The 23,235-nt window shown below is 51.1% G+C and overlaps 1 protein-coding gene across 1 annotated transcript in view; it reads left to right on the top strand.

Moving 5' to 3' along the window:
* The window catches only part of ATP2B2 (ATPase plasma membrane Ca2+ transporting 2), a 203,507-nt gene that overhangs the window by 31,383 nt on the left and 148,889 nt on the right, over positions 1 to 23,235 (top strand). The window lies entirely within an intron of this gene.

The following is a 23,235-nucleotide window of genomic DNA, read 5'->3' as shown; positions in this document are numbered from 1 at the left end:
CTTACCTTACAGCTTCTCTTTCTCCCCTTTCTCTCCCTCCCTCCTCTCCCACCTTCCCCTTCACACACGAACACACACACACACACACACACACACACACACACACACACACACACACACACGCGGCCATTCTGAGCCCGTTTCAGACCAGAGCCCACACCCCTGGCCTCCCCTGGCCTCCCACACTGGCCAGATCCTGGCCCACAACACGGGACATGGGGGTAGGACTGGGCCAGAGGGTCAGGGCTGAGGCTAGTGGAAGTGAGAAGGGAGTCCTGCACCTGTCTTTTCCCTCCCCGCTCCTCACAGCTGGAGGGCAGGAAGGAGGTTCTGAGGCTCAGTTCCTCCCTATGTGAAGCCACTGGGCCTCCTGGGCAGGGTGGACTGCGGATCGGGTCATTGGGCCCATTCAGCAGAATTATAAATAGCACCCTGTACCGGGACTGGCCCTGAGAGCAGCCACCGCGACCGCCGGGCCCCCGGGCCCCCTGTCCTCCTCCCCTCCAGCAGCCTTCGGAGGTAAGGCCTGCCCCTCCCCTGTGCCTCCAGTGGGTCCCCAGGTCAGTATCCAATGTGCTGTCACCATGGCAACCTGCATGTCCCAGTCCAGCTGAGGCTCAGGTTGCAGGGGAGTGGGGGGGAGCTGAGGGAGAGGTCCAGTGGCCTGGACTCAAAAGGTCACCACGGTCTCCCAGGGCTTGCCAGCTGTGAGTGGGGTCCCGTTCCCTGGGAGCCTCACCCTGCTGGGGGAGGGGAGCAGAGATACCTTGAGGCTGGGGCCTCAGCCCTGGCGCTACTGCCAGAGAATCCTGGGTTCAAACCCTGCATCCTCCTACTGCCAAGGTACCCTTAGGACCACCACTCAACTCTCTCAGCTCAGCATCCTCCCCCCCAGGGCTGCAGAGGGGTCAAAGTCAGACAGTGGGAAGCAGGTCTGGGAAGGCCTCCGCCTTGTCCTGGCATCCATCCTCAGTCGTCTCTGAGGGCAATGCAAGTGGGAGAAGCTTGCAGACATTGATGTCGCCGACCTGAGCTTGTACCTGGCCCCTGATCTTTAGGAGGTGGCTCAGTCTCTCTGAGCTGCCATTTCTCTGTCTGTAAAATGAGAGTGAAAACATCTATACTTTGCTGTGTTGTTTGGAGGATAAAATGAACCCACGCAGGAAAAGCCATTAGCACAGTGCCTGGCCCATAGCCAGCGCCCCACGGATGGCAGCTATCATTCCTGTTGTTGGTTGTCGTCACCTTTTTAACTGTTTCTACGGTTTTCTCAGCAAAGAAACCACCACCACCACCCCACTTTGCGCTAACCCAGGCAGCTCCCTTTCCTCCTGGGTCTCAGTCTCCGCATCTACAAAATGAACACAGGACTGCCCAGGTCTGAGATTTGTGTATCTTGAGCTGCCCCAGCTGTATTATTATATACAACGCCCCCACCCAAGCTCTGTCCTCGGCTCCTGAAACCTGAGCTCGGGAGAGAGGGACGTCCTGCAGGGTTGCCTGACAACCGAGGTGTGAGCTTGGGTGTCAAGGTGTCCAGAGGTAGCCCCCTCCCCAAAGGCTAGAGGCCTGTCTCTGCGCGGCCACGGGGCGGGAGGGCTCAGGACGGGGACCCTTGCCCTGCCCACCAGGGAGGACCCACCTGCTCCTTTCTTCCTGCCCAGCTCTGGGCTGCCTCAGAGATTACTTTCTCGGCTTAAACGGGCCACTGGCCTGGGATATTTTTATAGGTGGGGCACGTGGTCAGGCTCCGAGAGAGAGAAATCGGAGCTTCCTCCCGCTGCTAACTGATACGGTGGCCGTCACTGTCACCTGCTTCCTGGAAGCCTGCAGCCCAAGTTTGCCCAAGAGCCCTGACCCTCTCAGTGCCACCCTCAGGGGGCCTGAAGCAGCCTCCTCAAGCATCCTTGGCATTTGCACAGGCTTTGGACCCAGTGCTTAACAAATCCTATTATTCTTATGCTCATTTGGCCTCCCTGCACTAACCCCTCAGCATGTTCTCATTCATTCCTTCCACAAATATTTCATTGAGTGTTCTGTTTGAGTGACCTTGGGCAAGAAACTTAGCTGTGCCTCAGTTTTCTTATCTGTAAAATGGAGTTGATAAGAGTACTTGCCTCATAGAGTTGTGGTGTGGGTCAAGTGAGATGACCATATAAAGTGCTTAGCACAGGCCTTGATATGTACAACATGCTCTGTAACTGTTGTTATTGCTGTTAGCAGCTGTCGAGTAGGCCCTCGACTTGTGCTTACCTGATGTGCAGTGAAACAATACGCTGCCCAGTCCTGCGTCATCCCCATGATCTTTGCAAATTGGACCTTTGTGATCTATAGGGTTTTCATTGGCTGATTTTTGGAAGTAGACTGCCAGGCCCTTCTTCCTAGTCCATCTTGGTCTGGAAGCTCCACTAAAGCCTTTTCAGCATCACAGCAAAATGCAGCCTACCCTGGCAGACGGATGGTGGCTTAACCTGAGGTCTATTGGCCCGGAATTCAACCCAGGTCTCCTGCATGGAAGGCAAGAATTCTACCACTCAACCACTACTGCCCCTACCATAAGTGTTAGCTTATCATTATTATTTTTATTAAGTTTTGTCTTGTGCAGATGCTGTGCGAGACAGGGAGGGAACAATGCTAAGCTTCTGGAGAGCCAGAGCAATGTCTGGTCCCTCTCCATGCACAGGGCCTGGCACATAGTAGGCCCACAGCAGAAGTTTGCAAATGAGTGGGGGTGAGAAATGAACCGTTCCCCCTGAAATCCATCGCTGCTCGGGGAACTGAGAGCTATTAGCTTTAAACAGTGTTTACAGCTCCGGGTGTTCCTTAGACTCGACTGCATCTAAATCATCCACAGTTACCAACATATGTTTGAAGTCTCTTTGTAGATGTTCAGTCTCTGCCCTTTGTTGAAGGGCATGGGTATTTCAGGTGGACTTAAATAGCAAGGCAGACAGATGGTGAAGGGATGGTTTGGCACTTCTACGACCCTGAGAGTGAGGCCCCCTTATCTTTTGTACCCCGAATGCCTCACCCGCCTCACCCTAGTCCCAGCCCTGGGTCTAAGTGACCTGTCAAGCAAATCATTTGCCCTCTCTGAAGCTCAGTCCCCTCATCTGTAAAATGGACACCCTACTCCCTCTGCTCCAGAGTGAAAACCCCTTCAATTAACCATCCAGATTTATAACCAGATAGCAATGCTATGGGACAGGGGTGGGCTGGTGGCTGTGCCTCCCCCTCCCCCGGGGGGCCTGCCATTCTTCATTGAAGCCACACTGGATAGCGGCCAGCCCTCTGGCCCGGGGGCCATTTCTAACAGCAGGTGATGCGGCCAGGCAGAAGGCTCCAGAATTTCACCCTTGACTTCTTCCAAACACCAGCAAGGACTGCCATCTGCTTCCCCGCCCCTCACACCCAGCCTGCCAGGCCAGCCAGAGCACCCGCACCTTTACTTGCACGGGGGCCCACGCCACACACCTGTCAGCAGTGTCGGAGAGCAGACTCCCACTGGGGGTTTCCTTGGTGGGTACTAAAGCTGCAGGTGTCCACCTGGCACTGTCCTCCACCTCAGGAGGAGAAGCGGGGTGGCCCCTGGCTTCCCACCCCTCCCCTGGACACCACATTTCCCTGCACTGGCAATCCCCCCACAGAACAGTCTGTTTGTGCTGGTTCCGAGTCAGCAGGTCTGTTGAGTGCCAGGGTCATGAGCACAACCTTGAGATGCAGATCCTAAAGCAAATCCTGTTCAGGCTGCACCCTGGCTGTGTGACCTTGACCAGTCACTCCACCTCTCTGAGCCTCCATTTCCTCACCTGTAAAATGAAAAAAATAATAGCACCTATCTCAGAGAGTTGTTATGGGGATTAATAATATAATGCATGGAAAATGCTTAATATAAGGAATGGCACTTGGCAGTACTAAAAGGTAGCTGCTCTTAAGATTGTGATTATTATCATTACTGTTCTTCCTACTCTTTTGCCGTTATTACTTTGGCCACCTCCCCACCGGAACTGTTATCTCATTTCCTCTGGTTCAGCCACAGCTTCAGTATTTTTCGGAGACCAGTGCTGGGTACAGAGTAGGTGCTCAATGCATGTTCTCTGATTGAACAAGCCCTTGATATTCAACCACATGTACACTTTGTCCTGCCCTGACATGCACAGACCCACCTCAACACACGTACACTTGGATGTGAACTTCCAGTGTAGAAGATGGGGCAGGAATATTCTGTGGAGCACCAAGAGCAGGTCAGGAAACACCCATTAAATGTCAAACGGTACAATTTTGTTAGCAAGAAGAAAATTTCAGCTCAACTCATAGAATTCTGTAACCACTAGTATGGACATAGTTTATCATGGAAGGAGGGAGTGAACCCCCATCAAGGGAGGCATGCAAGCACAAGCAGGACTTACACAGGTGCCATGGAAGGGCTTCACAGGGATTTTGACCTCTGAGGTCCTTTCTGGGCTCTGGACTCCAGCAAGCTTGGGGAATCAGGGCCTCTTCTGGCTTTTCTGTCAAGTGTTGGAAATGTTCCTGGGCTTCTACCGTGCACTTAGACTGCCTCTGCTGTGCAGAGCGGCTTCCTGGAGTTACCTCCCAGCACAGGACACGGTAGTCAGGGAGCCAGCTCAGTGCAGCCTGGATGTCACCAGGGTCTGTGTTGGCCACTAAAATGCCCATACCAGAGACCCCCAAACCTGACCCTGGAGAGAGAAAGAGACATGGCAGCTCTGGCCTTCTCAGTCCCTTGTACCAAGGAGTCCAGGTAGCAAAGAGCCCGAATGAGGCATTGCAGAGCAGACTGTCTCGTGGACTGCGGTGTCCACAGAGGCAAGGAGGGAGTCGGGGAGGGGCTGGAAAAGCAACTTTTGATTTGGAGTGGTGCGAGATTTGAACCTAGGTTCTGACTACATCTGAAACCCCAAACCTAAACGTCCCTGGATTCCACCCCACAAAGAACAGTTTCCAGGGGCAGCATGATGGGAAGTCTGGAATTCAGGGGACACCAGCTTCACCTGTGGAGCCCCATAAAAATAAAAATATAAAACAGTTACCCTCAAGTTGATTTCAACTCATGGCGAACCCATGTGTATTAGAGTTGAACTGTGCTCCACAGAGTTTTCAATGGCTGCTTTTTTGGAAGTAGATTCCCAGGCTTTTCTTTCGAGGCACCTCTGGGTGGACTCAAACCTCCAGCCTTTCTGTTGGCAGCCAAGCATGTTAACCATTTGCACCACATGGATCCCTGTACCCCTCCTCTTAAGGGACCCCTGAAAACTACTGGGGACCCTTGGGGAGAAAGAAGGGGTGAAGTGGCTGGAGAATGACCTTTGAAATGTGTAATGATGATGATGGTAGTGATGGAAGAGGGGAGGAGACACTCCCCCACCCCCACCCCTCCAAAGCGTAGTTGCCCTCATCATCAGGGGTTGGGGGAGCTTGGAAGAGCAAGGCTGAGAAAGCGGAAGGGAGCCGAGCCTTTGGGGACTGTTGAGGGGGAGGGGTGCTGTTGGGCATGGATACCTTCAGAGTTCAAGGTTTAGGGTCTCCTGGGGCCTTGGAAGCATCTTGCTGAGGAGTTTGGGGAGGACTTGAAATTCAGGCCAGGGCTCGGTGGAAAGGAGGCTCGGATCTGGTTTAAGACAAGAAATGGGAGGAGGTGTCTTCAGAGGGTCCCTTGGGCCTGCCCAGGCCAGCTCCCTGGGGCTGAAGAAGAGGCTGGCTCTCAGGGAAACCCTGCCTGAGGGAGCAGGTGGGACACATCCCTGAAGCATCCAGGAACCGGGGAGGGGTGGGGGATGGTAGACACAGGAGAGGAAGTCTGAGAAGAAACCTTGGACCTCAGCTCGGATCTGTCGGCACCTGCTCTGTGGCCCTGGTCGGTCCCTTCCCCCTGAGGCCCCCTTTCTCCCACCTAGAAGTCTCTGTCATTCCAGCTTATTGTATGTCTCTCCCTGCCAGGCCCTGTGCCTTGCGTGCCCTCAGATTGTCCTCCTGACAGCCCTGTGAGGAGGTATTGCTATTATCTCCATGTCAGAGATGGGGAAACTGAGGCCCAGTTGCTGAGTGGACTTCCCCAGAGTCATTCAGCAATGACAGTCAGGATTCTAACTCAAACCTATCTGACTCAAAGTCTCACTCAAGGGGGTTCTGACCCTATCAAGTGGCAAGAATCCATAGAGGGAAGAAGCTCCTAGGAATACGAAGGAATCCCCAAGATGAGCTAGGGCTGGAGATTTTGGACTTACGGACCCAGAAATAGGGCAGAACCTAATACACAACAGGCAGTGAAAGAGGAGAGGGCACGCGGCACAGAGGAGTGCAGGTGTGGCTGCTGGAGGGCTCCGTGGGCTGGAGCAGGGGCCACAGACGATGGGGAGAGAGGCGGCCCAGCAGTCACACCATGTCCTCCCTTGCTGTTATCGCAGGGCCTCAGAGCCTTGGCACCGGGCCGTGTCTCTGCCCAGCTTTTGCGAGGCTGGGGTCCCCTGGGCCTGTGTCCCCAGGGAGGCTGCACTCGCATCTGTCTCCACACAGATGGCTGGTGAGCGCAGCTCGCAGCCCCCACCCCCACCCTCACCCCCTTCTGTCGCGGGGACTCAGCTGCGTCAGGGAGTGCGGTGCGATGTTATTTTTAGAAGTGCCACCATCTGTTCAAGGTGCCGGGCGGATTCTGTTCGTCTCCGCAGTGGCCGGGGACAGCCATGCCAAGTCAGGGGAAGAGCTGCAGGGCTGGCCAGACCCCCACGGCCGTGCTAGTCTGGAACAGTCACTGATCAAAGACGTGGTGCAACCCGTGTGAAACTGGTCTCTACAGATTAGTAAGTAAGCACAAGTAAGCCTGTGCTTACCTTGCCTATTGGATAATCCACCGCTGGGGACACGGTCTGGGTGAGGGGCCGTCCTGTGCCCCCTAACGCCTACCTGGCCCTGGGCCTGCCCCCTGGCAGATTCTGAGTATCCTGGCCCTGACCTCATCCCTGACCTCCACATTTGGGTGGAGAACGGAGAAGAGGTGGGAGGAGAAATGGCCCGACCGTTAAATCCTAACGGCAGATGTGGCAGAGGCACAGAGCTGGCCAGTGTGATCCGAAGGGGCTGGTCATCTCCTTCCTGGACCCCTGCGTGTCACACTGCCTGAGAAGCCACCGCACAGGTGCCTTCCGAGTCATTGCAGGGGGCAGCTAGGCTGGGAATGAAGAGCAAGGGCTCGGGCAGTAGGCTACCTGGGCTGAGATCCGACTGTCGTGGGACCCTGGGCACTTCCTTAACCTTGCAAAGCCTCCGCTTGCTCGGCTGTGAAATGGGACACCGAGTGCAGCTAGTTCACAGGATTCTGTGCCATTTGCTCATGTGATGCCTGTGAAGTCAGGGCACAGTGCCTGGCCCATGGCCGGGGCAGGTTCCAGGCTCGGTGTAAACTGTGCCTACCATTGGTTGACAATAACAAATGCAGATTTCACTCTAAGAGGTCATCGCAGTGTCCTTCCTAATGGCATTGCTTTCTCAGTCACTGAACCAACACTGGTTGAGACCCGTCCTGTGCTGGGGGCAGGAAGGCCCTGTTTTCAGGGAACTCAGAGTGTCGTTGGGGAGGCAAACTGGTAAAACCCACTTCCGAGGCAGAGGATGGAAGGTGCAAAGTCAAGGAATAAGCCACCTATGATGGGCTAGTAGTGGGAACAGGGTTGAAGTATGGAGCAGGGATTTGGAGAGAACATCACCAGAAAGTTGGCATTTGGGCAGTAAGATTTTGATTAATGGAACTGGATCTGGTGGTAGATGGTAGACTATTCCAGATTAGAGGGGCCAGCATGTGCAAAGGGCGGGAGCAAGGAGCAGGTACTAGTTGTTCGGGAAGTGGCAAAGAGTTCAATGAGACCAGAGTCCCATGAGGCTGGCTTGGAGTCAGTTGAGCAGGATCTGGATGCCGTGGTCGTGAGTATGTTTTTGTTTTTTTTAAATAGGTACTGGGGAGGCAGCACTGGTTTTTAATTCAGAGAATGACATGCTCAAATCTGAGCAGCAGCAGAATATTGTGATTTTAGAGTCAGGTTTAAAATCAGGAAAGGTGTGTGTCAGGGTTGTAGCCTTTTACCCTACTTAGTCAGTCTGTATGCTGAGCAAATAACCTGAGAAGCTAGACTATATGAAGAAGAACATAGCAACAGGATTGGAGGAAGACTCATTAACAACCTGCAATATGCAGATGACACAACCTTGCTTGCTGAAAGCAAAGAGAGCTTGAAGCACTTAATGATAAAGATCAAAAACTACAGCCTTCAGTATGGATTATACCTCAACATAAAGAAAACAAAAATCCTCATAACTGGACCAATAAACAACATTATGATAAATGGAAAAAAGATTGAAGTTGTCAAGGATTTCGTTTTACCTGGATCCACAATCAGTGCCCATGAAGCAGCAGTCAAGAAATCAAACGATGTACTGCATTGGGCAAATCTTTAAAGTATTCAGAAGCAAAGATGTCACTTTGAGGACTAAGGTGTTCCTGACTCAAGCCGTGGTATTTTCAATCGCCTCATCCACATGTGAAAGCTGGACAATTAATAAGGAAGACCAAAGAAGAAGTGATGCCTCTGAATTATGGTGTTGGTGAAGAATATTGAATATACCATGAACTGCCAGAAGAACAAACTATCATCTGTGCATGGTGAGACCTGGGAATCTGCGTTTTAACAAGCCCCTCGGTGATGCCAACACTTTGAGCAGCCCTGCTCTGGGGTCCTGAAGTTCTACCCAGGGAAGCCTTTATCAGGAGTGGAAGGAAATGGAGTGGAAGAAGTACAGCTAGAATGCTCCTTAGAAGTGAGGAAGGCGAGACTTGCTCTCACACACTTTGGACACGTTATCAGGAAGGACCAATACCTGAAGAAGGACATCATGCTTGGTAAAGTAGGTTAGTGAAAAAGAGGAAGACCCTCAACGAGATGAATTGACACGGTGGCTGCAACAATGGGCTCAAACATAGCAACAATTATGAGGATGGTACAGGACCAGGCAGTGTTTTGTTCTGTTGTACATAGGGTGGCTGTGAGTTGGAAACAACTCGACGGCATCTAACAACAACCACTACAGAGTCAGACAGGCCTGGTTCTACTCCCGACTCTGACACTCATTAGCCCTGTGACTTTGGTCATGTTATTTCACCTCTCTGAGCCTCGGTTTCCTCATTTGTAAAATAAGCATGATAATGCCTACCTTGTGGGGTTGTTGTGGGAGAAGCCATGTTCAGAGCCTAATGCAGCTCCTGACACATGGAATGTCCTCAGTAAATGGTGGTCACCATTAGCATCACTCTGCGGACAGTGAGCAGTGAAGGAGGAGGGTGAGGCTGGAGAGGCTGGGGGCTGTGGGGGCAGTGGAGGCTGTCCATGAAGAGCCTGAACTAAGGTCAGGAGCCTGGGGAGGTGAGGAAAAGGAAGGAGCCGGAGCCACTATCCTGGTGCTCTTTGGGTCTGGGTACTTGACCTAATGTGAGGGAGAGAGCAGAGTTAAGGGTGACCCTGAGAATCTAAGTCTGGGATGGTGCTTTAGACTCCAAAGGTAACACAGGGGTTGCAGAAGGATGAGGATATTTGGCAGCCACTGGAAGCTTGGTTCCGGAGTCTGTGAGGAAGGGCAGGCTGGAAATGTTGATTTGGGAACCATGCATGTTAGGATGAACATTGATGCCAGGTGGGTAGCATTGCTCGGGAAGAAGATGCAGCACTAGGGAGTCAAGGGCAGGGCCATGGGGAAAGCCTACAGTTGACACAAAACAGAGGAGCCACGAAGAAGACTGGGCAGATGTGGTCAGAGAAGCCACAAGAGAGTAAAGGGGAAGGCATCAGCATTGGGCAAGAGCATGGAGGCTGCAAGAGCCCTGGAGTCAGCAGGCAGGAGTCACGCCCAGAAGCCACCCAAGAGCCTGGCCTAGCAGGAAGTGGCATTTCAATGGATAGGGACAGGGATCCAGGGGTGATTTTGAGCCAGAGACTGGGCCACTAGAGCAAGAGCAGGACTCTAGGGCCTAGAACCAGGGAAATGAAAGAGAGCCTAAAGAGGGGGTGAAGTGGGAGCCCCCAAACCATCAGAGCAGTGGATCTGCTTATTTAAAATCCTCAGGTCCCACTGCTTGAGGCTGCAGTTCATCTATGCATGGTGAGACCTGGAAATCTGCATTTTAACAAGCCCCTCGGTGATGCCAACACTTTGAGCAGCCCAGCTTTGGGGTCCCGGAGTTCTACCCAGGGAAGCCTGTATCAGGAGTGGAAGGAAACAGGAAAGGAGCAGCCTGGCTACGGAGCCTCAGCTCGTAACTTGCTCTCGCCTCCTCTAGGCTCTCCCTCAGGCTTCCTGACCTTTTGATTCACCTCCTCCACGTCTGAGGCTGAGTCAGTGGCCTCACAGAAGTCTCTGGTTTTCTACCAAGGCGACTCTGGGTAGAGGTAATGGTCTCCAGTGTGAAAGGCAGTAAGTCCACAGGAAAGACAGGGTCAGAAATATCCAACCTGCATAGTCACCACACCAGGGGCAACTCTGCTTTAGCCTAGCAGAAATGGAACAGTAGGTGGTCACACACTTGGATATCTCATTCGTGAGAAATAGAAGTGAAAAGACCGCCCTCCACGTACATACACCAGCCCCTGCCAGTGCCTGCACCATTCCTGACTCTCGCACTCCTATGAATCCGAGAGTCCTACTTTTCTGCTTTTTTCCCCTCTCTCCTGGCCTGTCAGTTTCTGGTTCATAGGACTTTCCCCCAGCCCTTCCCTTCCTGCTTCTCTGACCTGTACTTCAAAGGACTCACTCCGGTACTCAGAAGTAATCTCCCAACTTCAACTCATCCCCTGGCACCTCTGTGGATGAGTTTGCCACCCCCACTTATGGAGGAAAGAATTTAATAAACTGTCAGACTGAGATGACACCACATAAATATGTGCCCAGCCCTGGCAAAATACTTGTTTTAAATGAAAACCAGTAGGAAAGGACCATGTACGATACAAAGGAATGAATCACTAATGTATAATTTCAGGCATCAGTGACAGATAGCACTGATGGACATCAGTGAGTCCTCTGTTCATGCACTTACGTGACCCTGAGTGGCCTTTTGCATAGAGTCATTTTGTTGTCTCAGGCCTGCCAACTGGGACAGTCCCAATGCCTGAGAACTAGACTTTGATCTACACACCAAATATCTAGGACCAGCTCCCCATGCCTGCCCAAAGAACACATGGAAAAGGCCCTGTGCCTTCCCCAGTCCACCCATATATAGCACTCCAGGCACAAGGAGCCACCTTGACCTTGGCCTCCCCCAGTCCCACCCTCCATTGGTCAGCACCACTGTCCTGGAAAGCTCCTAGGGGCACTTATAAGCCTTTGCTCTGTGTCAGCACCATAGCACATGGACAGCTCCTTGGCACATGGTCCTTCAAGCCCATCCCTACATCCCCAGTCAGCACTGTGGCCTTGGGGACAGCTCCCAGTGATGACAGCTCCCCAGGAGCACTGTCAGTCAGCACCAGGACCACATGGACAGCTCTCACTCCCAGCCTCTGCTGGTCAGCCTTCAGGGTGAGAGGGGGACCTGCAGTGATCAGGTTCCCTGACCTCAGCCACCCAGTCCCTCCCCAGCACCATCTCCGCCCATCCATCAGCATCTTGTCCCCAGAGACAGCCCCAACTCTGCACGGTCAGAGGTGAAGCCAGAGGACTCACCTATCAACCAGTGACCTGGTTCATGTGGCCAGAGCACCGACAAAGGCAGAGAACCCTGTGCTTCTCGGTAGAAATCTCCAATAAGATGGCAGGTGGAGAGAGGGATGTGAGTGAGCCTGGCAAGTCCTTAAAGGGGAGACAGAGAGATAGAGTGTGTGTGTGTGTGTGTGTGTGTGTGTGTGTGTCTACCCTGATGACAGACCAAACCGGTCACAAGTCTTGAGTGAGGCTTACTTTGTGCCCTTCCCTAAGCCAGGCATTCTAGAGTTATGTGGGTTGTGTGAGGCTGTCCTGACCCCTCAGAGCACCTGGTCCACAATGCTGGTTTCAAGACAACATAAAATGAAGCCCCAAACACTGTCTTGGAAGTTCCACCTTCCAAGGAATGAGAAGGTCCCAAGGCTGGCCTCTCTGTCTCTTACCTCCCTCATTCTGACTGTCAGCACTTTCTGTTGACTCAACCTTAAAAATACATCCAAAATCCATTCTCTTCTCTCCACCTCCACTCTGATCCAAGCCACCATCATCTTTTGCCTGGATTATTACAGTAGCCTTCTAATCAGGCTCTCTTTATCCATCTTTGCTCCCCATGTAACAGCTACATGGCTCCTTTTAAAGTCAAATCATGGTGGTCCTCTCTCAGAACCCTTCATGACCCCCTCTCCATTCCACTCAGAGCAAAGCCAAAGTCCTCACTATGAGCCACAAGGCCCTATATGACCTGTCACTCTGATCTTTCTCTGACTGCATCTCCTGTTGTTCTCCTCCTCACTCTAGGTCACCTTGCTCTTCCTCAGACATGCCAGACACGTGCCTCAGGGCCTTTGCACTTACTGTTCCCTCTGCTCAGAACACAACTTCACCCAGATTATCTGATAGCTCCTTCCTTCATTCCTTCAAGCGTTTGTTCAAATACCACCTTCTCAGTGAAGCCTCCCCTGATGACTGTTTAAAAAATTTACTCCCATCCCAGTACTTCCTATACCTTTTCCCTGCCTTATAAACAAACTATAGTTATTTATTTTATCCTCACATATACACACACAAGTCAGGGGATGGGATTTTGCCTATTTTGTTTCCTGCTGTATCCTCAGTGCCCAGCACAGAGCCTGGCACGCAGCAGGTGTCAGTTAATACATACTGAATGAAAGGAAAGGGCAGTGTCTAGGAGACCATTCTGTTTTGTGCCTTGAAGAACAGGCAGGCTTAGATGGGCAGACAGGAGGGAAATGTGCATTTTCTCAAAGAGGAGCAATGTGATCAAGAGCACAGAGACAAGGAGGAGATAGTTTAAGGAGACATTCTGGCTGGTGCAGGCTGTTCAGATCTAGATAAAGAGGACAAAATAGGAGGATGGACGTTGTTCATGGAGGACCTTGAGTGTCACTGTGATGTGGGCAGAGGGAGAGGGACTTGGCCTCTTCCTGATAGGGTTGACACTAGAAGGAGATGATGCCACACATGTAGGAGGAACAGCAGACAAAGAGGCTGGGCTTGGGGAAGGGGCAGTGATGGAGAGGCTGACCCTGCGCAGAGCCCCAAAGTATGAAGAGGCTGCAGAGAAGTGCTTGGGGCAGAAGGACAAACATGCTCCAGTGTTGAAGGTTTGGGGCTCAATAAACCCCACTCTTCTGACCCGTCCAATCTGGGAACAGTTGGGAGAGATGCATTAGTCAGACAGCTGGAGACCAGACTATTTCTGTGGACAATGCTGGAGAATGCAGCTTAGATCTAAAGTCAAATGTGCTTCCTACTACTGCCCCCCCAGAATTAGGGAGCTCTACCCACCCTAGTCCCTAAATGTTCCCCCAGAGGGGCCAGCTTCTTGCTAATGCCTTAGACGCATCAGGAGGACAGCCTGGCTCCAAAGGGGAGGAGATGGAGCCAAACAGGCCACATCAGTCTCCCAAATTCACCATTAGAAGGACCTTGGAAGGAGGAATAAGGGGTGGGGAGCAAGGCAAGGGTGCTCATCTCACTAAAGTCTCTCCAGAAAACCCATCTCAGGCCAGTCCATAGTCCCATCCTGCCTGCATGCCCCAGCCCTTGCAGCCCAGAGTGAAGCTTCCCCAACACTTCCCTGTCTCAGCGAGGCTTTCCTGCCTCCATCTGCCAGTGGTTTTACTGCGTTAGCCTACTCAGAAAACTCTCAAGGATTTTTTCAAAGGGAAGATTTCTAAATATGGAGCCCATAAAGGGCATAAATCTTGGAAGGCAGACATCGCTGTGCAGAGGCCCAGGGAGGGGCAGTCGGTGAATTTGGATCAGCTCATGACTCCCAGTTCTAGGGCATTTCTCCTTCCTGAGGCCTCCAACCAAGCAGGACTCGGCCACAACTGGATGTCCACTCCTGCTGGGTATGAGGGATGATGAGGAGGCCAGGGAAGTGGGGTGCCAGAGAAGCAAGTGTCTGGTGATAGGAGAGTCCTTGGGGATGGCACTAAAATGTCCCTTTGAGACCGGGTATCTGTCAGTCCACCTCCTCTCTTTACAGAAGACGAAACTGAGGCATAGGGTGGGGATGCATGGCCCAAAGCCACATAGGAAGCTAGTGGGGGGCAATGGGTCACAAAGGAAAGACAGAGGCTTTGGACTCAAGCAGACATAATTAAACTATTCCAAGTTCTACCCAGATAGCTTTGGCCAAATGGCATACCCTCCCCAAGCCTCAGCTTCCTGGCCTGTAAAGTAGGCATAGTAATCCCACACAGCCCGTGGATGGCACTGGATAAGCTGTAATCAGTAATATGAGTGGCTAAGCCAAGATCGAAGACCATGCAGATGTTGTTCCTAAGTAAGGGCCATTTTGGTTACATCCTCCCAAAATCTGAAGGAAAAGTTGTTCAGGAATCACTTGAATCAGCCTGCAGCTCCTGACCAGGAAGTTATTTGGGAGTTCTTTGTGGCAGAGCGAGCAGACCTTAACCAGCAGGAAGGAGAGTCTGAGTATCTTTCTTCTTCTCAGAATCCCAGGGGTCTGAGATGCACCTCTTTAGGGTTATTGGATGGGTGGATGGATGGATGGATGGGGGGGTGGGGAGGGTGGACGGACAGATGGGTGGACGGATGAATGGATGGATGGATGAGTGGACTGATGGATGAGTGGGTGAATGGGTGGACAGATGAATGGGTGGGTAGATGAGTGGACAGACAAATGGATGAGTGGACTGATGGATGGACAGGTGGACTGATAGATGGATAGGTAGATGGATGAGTAGAATGGGTGGGTGTGTGAGAAGCCTGAATGACCAGAAATGGAAGATTCTTCCTGACATCCAACATTGACAGCTTCTCTGGAGAAGGGGGCTGACCAAGGGGGCAGGGGAGGGTGTTGACTCTGGTGGGCAGCTAAGGGCTAGACCCACCCTCCCTCAGACCAATCATGAGGGTGAGTGAGAACCTACCCAGAAGCCCTGAATATCTAACTGCTTACCCCTGGCCCTGCTTTCTGCCACCTGTACCTTCAAGGCAGATGCACAGCAGTTTATGTGTTTGGTTTTGGTTTGTTTTTTTTTTTGTTGTTGTTTGTTTGTTTGTTTGTTTGTTTGTTTTCTTTCTTTTTTTTTTAAGATTTTCCTTTTCTGATTAACAGGATAGGAGTTTTCTAAAAATAGCACTAAATTCACTTCTGAGGTATTCATTTTTAATTACCTCTCTCCTTCCTCATTCTCTTTCCCTGACTCTGAGAATTCAGAGCTGAGATTGTCATCGTCAGTACTGATGCACACACACACATGCAAACACAAATGCACACACACACACGCACACACACACATTGTGGGGCTTGCACACTTGGAGATGGGCAAGGACCCAGCAACACACAAGCCACCCACAGTACAACGAACTAATAGATGGGTGGTGGGTCAAGACCAGAGCAGGGAGGAAATGAACTTTGTATGACGTCCAACAGGCTAGGACCCTTCCCCAGCCCTACGAGAGATGACGGGGAGCCTTGTGGGTACAGCAAGGGTAGGTCTGAGTTCCCTTGTGGGACAGTCTGGTTTACCAGTGGTTAGGGGCAGGGAGTGAGTTAAATTATCATAGTAAGAACAGATGCCATTCAACAAGTGCTTCCTCCCTGCCCAGAATGGTGCTAAGCTTGATCTCAATTAATCCTTACAAAACCCTATGAGGCACACAGTGTGGTTGTCTCCATTTGGGGAGGAGGAAACTGAGGCACAGATAAGTTAAGAGCCTCGCCTGAGTCACACAACCGGCATTTCCTGGGATCTCTGGAACAAACCTGTGTCCCCACATCTGACATTGCTGCCAAGGACAATTCAAAGGAAAAGGTGACTTTAAAAACACATATTAAGGTGCCATTTAAATTCAGGACATCTTAAAACAGAGGGATTTGGCATCCAGAAGTTATTTTTAGCACATAATTCATTTGTGATCGTCCCGGCTACCATCCTTCAGTTAGGATTTGAAAAGCTATTGGTTTGGGCTTTTATTTTTTAATCATTCCTTCAAGAGATAGAGTCCTTCTTTGTTAAATTAACTCCAAATACCCACACACACACACACACACACACACATATATATCTCCTTCCTCTGCCAGCAACCCTCCTGGCAAAGTCTTTTTATTAAGCTGCCCCCAACCTATTCTTGAGTTATTGAAATGTAACAAGGCAGTCATTTAAATGCAAATAAGAAGAAACCAAAATGCATAAATCCAATATTGTCAGAATGTTCTCCTGGATTCTGAAGGGCCTGATGTGTTAGAGCCTGAAGGAACCCCAGAGAACACTAGTCCAATTCCTTCGTTATCCACACGGGGAAACTGAGGCCCACAGAAGAAAGGTACTTGTTCAAGGTCACCCTGCAGGGAGCCTGAACAAGAGCCTTGGAAAGCAGGGCAGGGCTTCTCACTGGGCTCTGGCCTTGGTTGGCTCTGTGACCCCAAGCATGTTACTCAACCTCTCTGGGCCCAGGACTGGTTGTATGCCCTGACCAGGCCCATGTGCGCATTGCTTAGGGCAAGGTTGACTGTCCACGCAGTGCTGAGAACTGGCTGTAAATGAACCTCATCCCAACCATGAGGGACACACACTCGCTGATAGCAGGAGGGAGGAGGGAAGCCAGCGTTGTGACGTGTCAGCTGGGGCCAGGAGCCACGCCGAGTGCCCATGCTCAGGGGGTTCCACTGGGTCCTTGCAGCAACCTGTAAAACAGATTCGGTCATCTCCACTTTTCAGAGGAAGCTCAGAGAGGTTAAGTGACTTATCCAAGGTCACACAGCTAATTTAATCCCTCCACAATTGAGAGGTGGATCACATGAAGTTTGAACAAGGCAGCAAAGACCTCCATCAGAGTCGGGGGGAAAGGGTTGTGGTTGAGCGAACAGCTGCCTGCTCCAGCTTCAGCCTCACACCTGTGCCTCATTATGAAGAATGGGAGCTAGGGGATGGAGGGCAGCGGGCCTCTGGTCTAAGCTTCATCAGAAGAGGTAGCTGACGTGGGAAACTCAGAGAAGGAAGTTTAGACTCAGTCGCCTACATGGGGCAGAGATTTGAGTTTTAACTGAATTTGTGATCCTCAAGTTTCCTCCCTCTATCCATACGCACATCTGTCTGATCCTGCACACTTTTGTGTCCCTCCCAACCTCTTACTGTCGGTGCATACTTCAGTTCTTTCTTGGTTCGTCTTTTGACTTTTAAGTCCTGCTTAACCTGCAGGAAAGTAGAAACATATGTATTTATTTATATACTTATATATTCCTTACTTGGAGTTGAAAGGAAGGCCTTCCTTGATACCCTGGGCCGGATTAGGTCTTCTGCACCTGGGACTCCCCATCATGGCAAACCTATCAGGTCATGGAAAGCACTCATTTAATTGTCTTCCTTCCCCACTGTCATCTCCTGGAGGGCAGAAACCATGTCTCTATTGCTCAGTGCCTGGCACAGAGTAGGTGCCCAAAAAACAATTATTGGATGGATGGATGGACGGACAGATAGACAGGTCATGTGAAGTTTGGATGAGGCAGCAAAGATGTCAGTCAGAGTCTGGGTGGGTTGGATGGGTGCATGGATGGATGGATGGATGGATGGTTGCAGATCATTGTTCAACTTAACGCAATAGTCATTAAAATCTACAGTAGCGTATTAACTCATGTCTACTGTTGTCATTACAGATATAATTGCTGCTAACAATTCTCAGAGCAGTTGCCATCAGAGATGTAATTTTCAGTGCCTGTAAGCCACGCCACAGGTAGCCCAGGGACATATAGAAAACAACACCTTGGGTTTGGAAAGTCCCTTGTGGTTTGTAAAGCCTTTTCGTTCACATATGGCGTTTCATTTAAACACCATAAGCACCCCAGGAGGGAAATTTACCAGAGGAAGCAGCAAAGCATTTGTGATAAAGAGTGTGTTTCTGGAGCCAGGCTATGTGGGTTCAAGTCGCAGCTCTGCCACTTGCTTGCCGTGTGACCTTGGGCAAGCTGCTTTACCTCTCTTGGCCTCAGTTTCCTCATCTGTACTGTACATAACAAGACTACCTATGTCGTAAAGTGGCTGTATACACTGGTACTGCAAATCATTAGCATTCATTGACTGCTTTCCTTGTGCAGGGCTCCGTTCTAAGTATTTTACATGAAATATCTCATTTAAGCCTCATAACACCTATGAGGTAGATACTATTATTTTCCCTTATTTTTTTTTTTTTTAAGGTAATGGAACTAAAGTCAATTTGCCTCCCATTCAGTTGGAAGGTGGAGGAGCCAGAATTTGAATCCCGAAATTGTGGCTTCCAGAACCCCTGCTCTTAACTCCGACAGCATCTCTGAGAACTGCTCCCTCACAGCACTTAGAGTGCCTGGCACATAGTAAGTGCTCGGTAAATGCTTACCATGTGCCAGTAATGTAGTCTATTACAGGTTGTTGTTGCTATTGAGTCAGCTCCAACTCATGGAGACCCCATGTACAATAGAGCAAAATGCTGCCCAGCTCTGTGCCATTTTCAAGATTGTTATGTTTGAGTCCATTGTTGCAACCACTGTGTATTTTGAGTGCCTTCCAACCTAGAGGGCTCATCTTCCAAAACTATGCTGGACAATATTCTATTGTGATCTATGGGGTTTTCATTGACTAACTTTTGGAAGTAGGTTGCCAGGTCTTTCCTCCAAGTCTATTTTAGTCTGAAATTTCTGCTGAAATCTGTCCACCATGGATGACCATGCTGATATTTGAAATACCAGTGGCATAGCTTCCAACATCACACAACACGCAAGTTCCCACAGTACAACAAACTGACAGTCTGGTAGTAGAGTATATAATATACTATGTATTATATATTTTTATTATATATATCATTATAAGTTATATATTATCATCCCCAAGTTGTAGATGATGAAACTAATACGCAGAGAAGTTATGTGACTAGCTCAAGGTCACAGAGCGTCCTTTTGACTACACCAGAACCTTTAGGGCAGATCTGGGGTCATAAGTGTTCACCAGGCTTTGCCTTCTCCTGGCCATGCTCAGTTAAGTGCTGAGGGGTGGGACCTCTGGGGCTCCAGGTCAGTCCTGGGTTCCTTCTGGACAGGGGTCTGCATCTCCTTATCTCAACTCCTGTCCCAGAGGAAGCAAAGCCTGTTCTGGAAGGTTCCCAGTAAAATCACCTCCCCAGTCCCTGCCCTCTCGAGCTGGGAGCCCACCCTCTCCTAGACTGTCTTTCCTCTCAGCCCCAAGCCGCTGCACTCTCCTGAAGGACCATAACCTCATTTTCTTCCTTCTCCCCTGATGGCTCTGCACCCTGTGTGCCTCAGTCTATCCTTGTCTTGCTTCAGCTATTGCTTTTTCTCTGTCCAGACTCCTGAACTTACACAAAACACATTGACACTGAGCAGGCAGTGGGAAGGGCACTGCTTAACACAGAAGTCCCTGCTCCTTCCCTGCGTTGGGCCTGGGGCCTCAGCCATCCCTGAGCGAGGAGCTCCTGTGTTCTGAGAGGTCTCCCCTTGCCTCCTGCACCTGGTTCTAGACTGGGGAGAGGGCCACTTTGACAACCTCCATTAACGTCCTGCTTGGGGAGGTAAACATTCAGTCTAAATCACAAATGCCACCACTGTCCCCAGTGAGGTTCAGCATCCTGGATTGGGCCACAACCAGACCTTTCTTATGGGATGCTGGACAAGAGCCCAAGGTCTCAGGATAAAAAGATCTTCCACACCCTAACACTTCCCTGCTGTGTGACCTTGGGCAGATGACTTCACCCTTCTGAGCCTTATTCTCTTTGACTGTAAAATGGGCATAATTATGGTACCCACCTGACAGGACTGTGGGCACGCAATAAGATGTTTGTTCGCTTTTTATTCAGTCATTTATTAATTCAACAAATGTTTGCTGTGCACCTTCTATAAGCCAGGCAGTTGTCTAGCTACAGCAGCAAAAAAAACATACTAACTTGCTGCCCTCCTAGAATTTACCTTCTGGTGATACTACACACAGAGTTGTCATACAGGGCCTGACACATAGTAGACGCTGAAGAAATGGTGGTGGTGGAGGTTATTGTTGTTGTTACTATTCAGACATCCTTGCCCGCCCTTACCTCCTTCCCCCCGGGATACATTATTGGAGTCAAAACCCATGGATTCTGGGGATGGTGCATGCTCAAATGGTCAAGGAGCATGGACAGTCCTGCAGAATCGAGGGTGGGACACCAAGCACACAAAGTCTCTGGTGTCTTTTGTCTCTTCTTGAGGCATCAAGTCCATCTTACTACTACTCCATAAGACAGCTGCTGGTCCCAGTGTAAAATTAATGCTTCCTACTGATCCTTGAGGGCAGTGGTGCCTCCGTGGTAGAATTCTTGCCTTCCATGCAGGAAACGCAGGTTCAGTTCCTGGCCAATGTATCTCATGTGGTACCAGTCTGTCAGTGGAGGCTTGTGCATTGCTATGATGCTGAACAGGTTTCAGAGGAGCTTCCAGACTAAGATAGTCTAGGAAGAAAGGCCTGACAGTCTACTTCTGAAAATCAGCCAATGGAAACCCTGTGAATCCCAACGGTCCAATCTGCAACCAATCATGGGGATGGTGCAGGACGGGCAGTGTTTCATTTCTTTGTGCGTGGGGTTGCTGTGAGTCAGGGGTCAACTTGACAGCAGCTAACAACACTGCATCCTTTAGTAAAATTGCCCCTTCTGAAAGGCACGGCAGGTTTCTCCGGGGACTTTAGCACCCCTTGACGCGTGACTAGAAAGCCCATACCCCAGGTGGAAACACTGGATTCGAGTATGGAGGTACCGTGGAGGCAGAGAAGAGTGAATACAGAGGTTTAGCATGGAAGGTGAGTAGAGGGGGGCACTTGCCTCTGGGCATAAGTCCAAGGGGGCACCAGAGGAGGTGCAGAATGGCATTCTGAGGTGCCACAAATATGAAAAGCCTCTGACTGAGGTAACTGGACAAGAGGGGGAAGGTGTTTCTGCTGATGCTTCACCTATATCATCATCTATTCATTTTTAAATTGGAGGGGGTGCAACTTAGAGATTGCTCCTGGGCGCTCCTTACCCTCACTAAGCCTCTCAGTGAATATTGTTATCCCCATTTTACAGACGAGGGAAATGAAGCGCCGAAAACTGAAGTGACTTGCCCAGGGTCCCCCAGCCAGGATTTAGGAGAGCTTGGATTTGAACCAGATCTATCTGATTACAGATCCTTTGTTCTTAAGCGCTGTCTGGCAGTCCACTACCAGCCTCCACTCCTCAAAGCGAAAGCAGAGAGCGCCCACTAGGGGGGAGGGAAAACAGCGCTGAGCTGGGAGTCTGGAGACCAGTCTGCGTCTGGACTCCTCCGCCCTCTTGCTCTCTGGCTCTGAACTAGCAGCCTCCTTTCCCTGTCTGCTTCAGGTTCCTCGTTGGAAAATGGCACTAACTCTAAAATGCCTCCAGCGCTAAAGTTCTTCCTGTGAAAGAGGATAGGATTGTGAAGGAGAGAGCTGGGGCAGGAGAGAGCGGACAGGAGGGAGGGGTTGGGGCTGAGGGAGGGGCTCAGTCCGCCCTCCTCCCCCACTCCCTTCTCCTCACTGCCTTGGGCCTAGGATGGCCAGCTGTCCGCGGCTGCGGGGCGGGGCCGGTGCCCATGCCAGACCCAACCGAGCTCAGCAGGGGCCCTTTGTCACCCAACGCTTGCCGGGCCGGCCGCGGTGTTGGGTGTCGGAGCGGATTGGATTCTCTCCTGGCAGCCCCGCAGATGCCGCGCTCCTGCGAGGGCGGCCGGGCGGGCAGGGAGAAGCAGCTGCTTCCTCCTCTTCCTGGGCTCACTAAAGGGACGTGTCGGCCGCTGTCCGTGGTGCTGGCTGTTGGGGGTATCCCCCAGGTGAGGGCTCTGAGGACCAGCGGAGCTCCTGCTGGGACCCAGCTCCGCGCTTAACGATGTTCTCATGAATATGTATGAGCTGGCTTCTCTGCCCTGGCTGGAGGCTTGGTGCATGTGGGTGGGGGCTGTGGCATGGGTGGAGGTGGGCGATTTTCTCCCAGCCACCCCCACGCCACTCACACGTCTGCAAGATGGGAGTGGGGAGAGAGTGTGGGAAGAAGGGTGTGTATCTGCGGGTATAGGTGATGTGGATGGGGGAAGCATCCATGTGTGGGGTCTGGGGGCTGTGCGTGGGTGTGTGTGTGAGAGAGAGAGAGGAGGGGCGGTTCCCAGATTGTGTGGGCGTGGGGACGTATATAAACATGTTGAGGATAATGAGAGAAAGAGGGAATTAGGGTCTGTGTGTGCACAGAGGGGCTGTGAGAGCAGATAATTTGGGAGGACGGTGATGGCAATGTTAAAGTGTAAGCCTAAGAGTGTGACTGTGTGTGACAGTGTGTGTGATGGGGTGTACATCAGAGTGTACATGGGTATGAGTTGGGGCCTGTGGAGGGGTGTGTGTGTTAGCAGTCAGGCAGGGCCTAAAAGTATACAGGTTGGGTGTTGAGGCACCCTGAACTGTGTGTGCCTCAGGGTGTGTGTACCCGAGGGTGTGTGTGTCAGTGTATTACATAGCACAGCGCCCATTAGGCTTAAGGGTAGTGTGGTGCTCTATTGTTAGGGTGTGTGATGAGGGTGTACCAGGCTGTACCTTTCGAGTGGTATTGTGGAGTGCCCAGGCAGGTGCCAGCACCATATGGGTTTATAGTGTGTGATGAGCGTATACCAGGCTGTGCCTTTCGAGTGATGTGGAGTGCTCAGGTGGGTGCCAGCACCATATGGGTTTACAATGTGTATGGGTGTGTTATGGGGTGTTGCATGAAACACCCATGTTAGGGTATTTGTGTATAAAGTGAGTGTCATTTGGGATGTTGTGCATGTGTGTGCACATATGTATGTGTGTGCAGGTATGTGTGTGTGCGTGCGTGTACGTGTATGTGTGTGTATGTCTGTGGTGTATGTGTGTACGTGTGTGTGCATATGTGTATGTTTGTGCAGGTGTGTGTGTGTGCGTGTATGTGTATGTGTGTGTGTATGTCTGTGGTGTATGTGTGTATGTGTGTGCATGTGTCTGTATATGTGTATTGTGTGTGTGC

This window comes from Trichechus manatus, unplaced genomic scaffold, assembly GCF_000243295.1.
Source record: "Trichechus manatus latirostris isolate Lorelei unplaced genomic scaffold, TriManLat1.0 scaffold00001, whole genome shotgun sequence".
Taxonomy (NCBI): domain Eukaryota; kingdom Metazoa; phylum Chordata; class Mammalia; order Sirenia; family Trichechidae; genus Trichechus; species Trichechus manatus.
The sequence above is the reverse complement of the archived record's forward strand: the minus strand, read 5'-3'. Positions and strand labels throughout refer to the sequence as shown.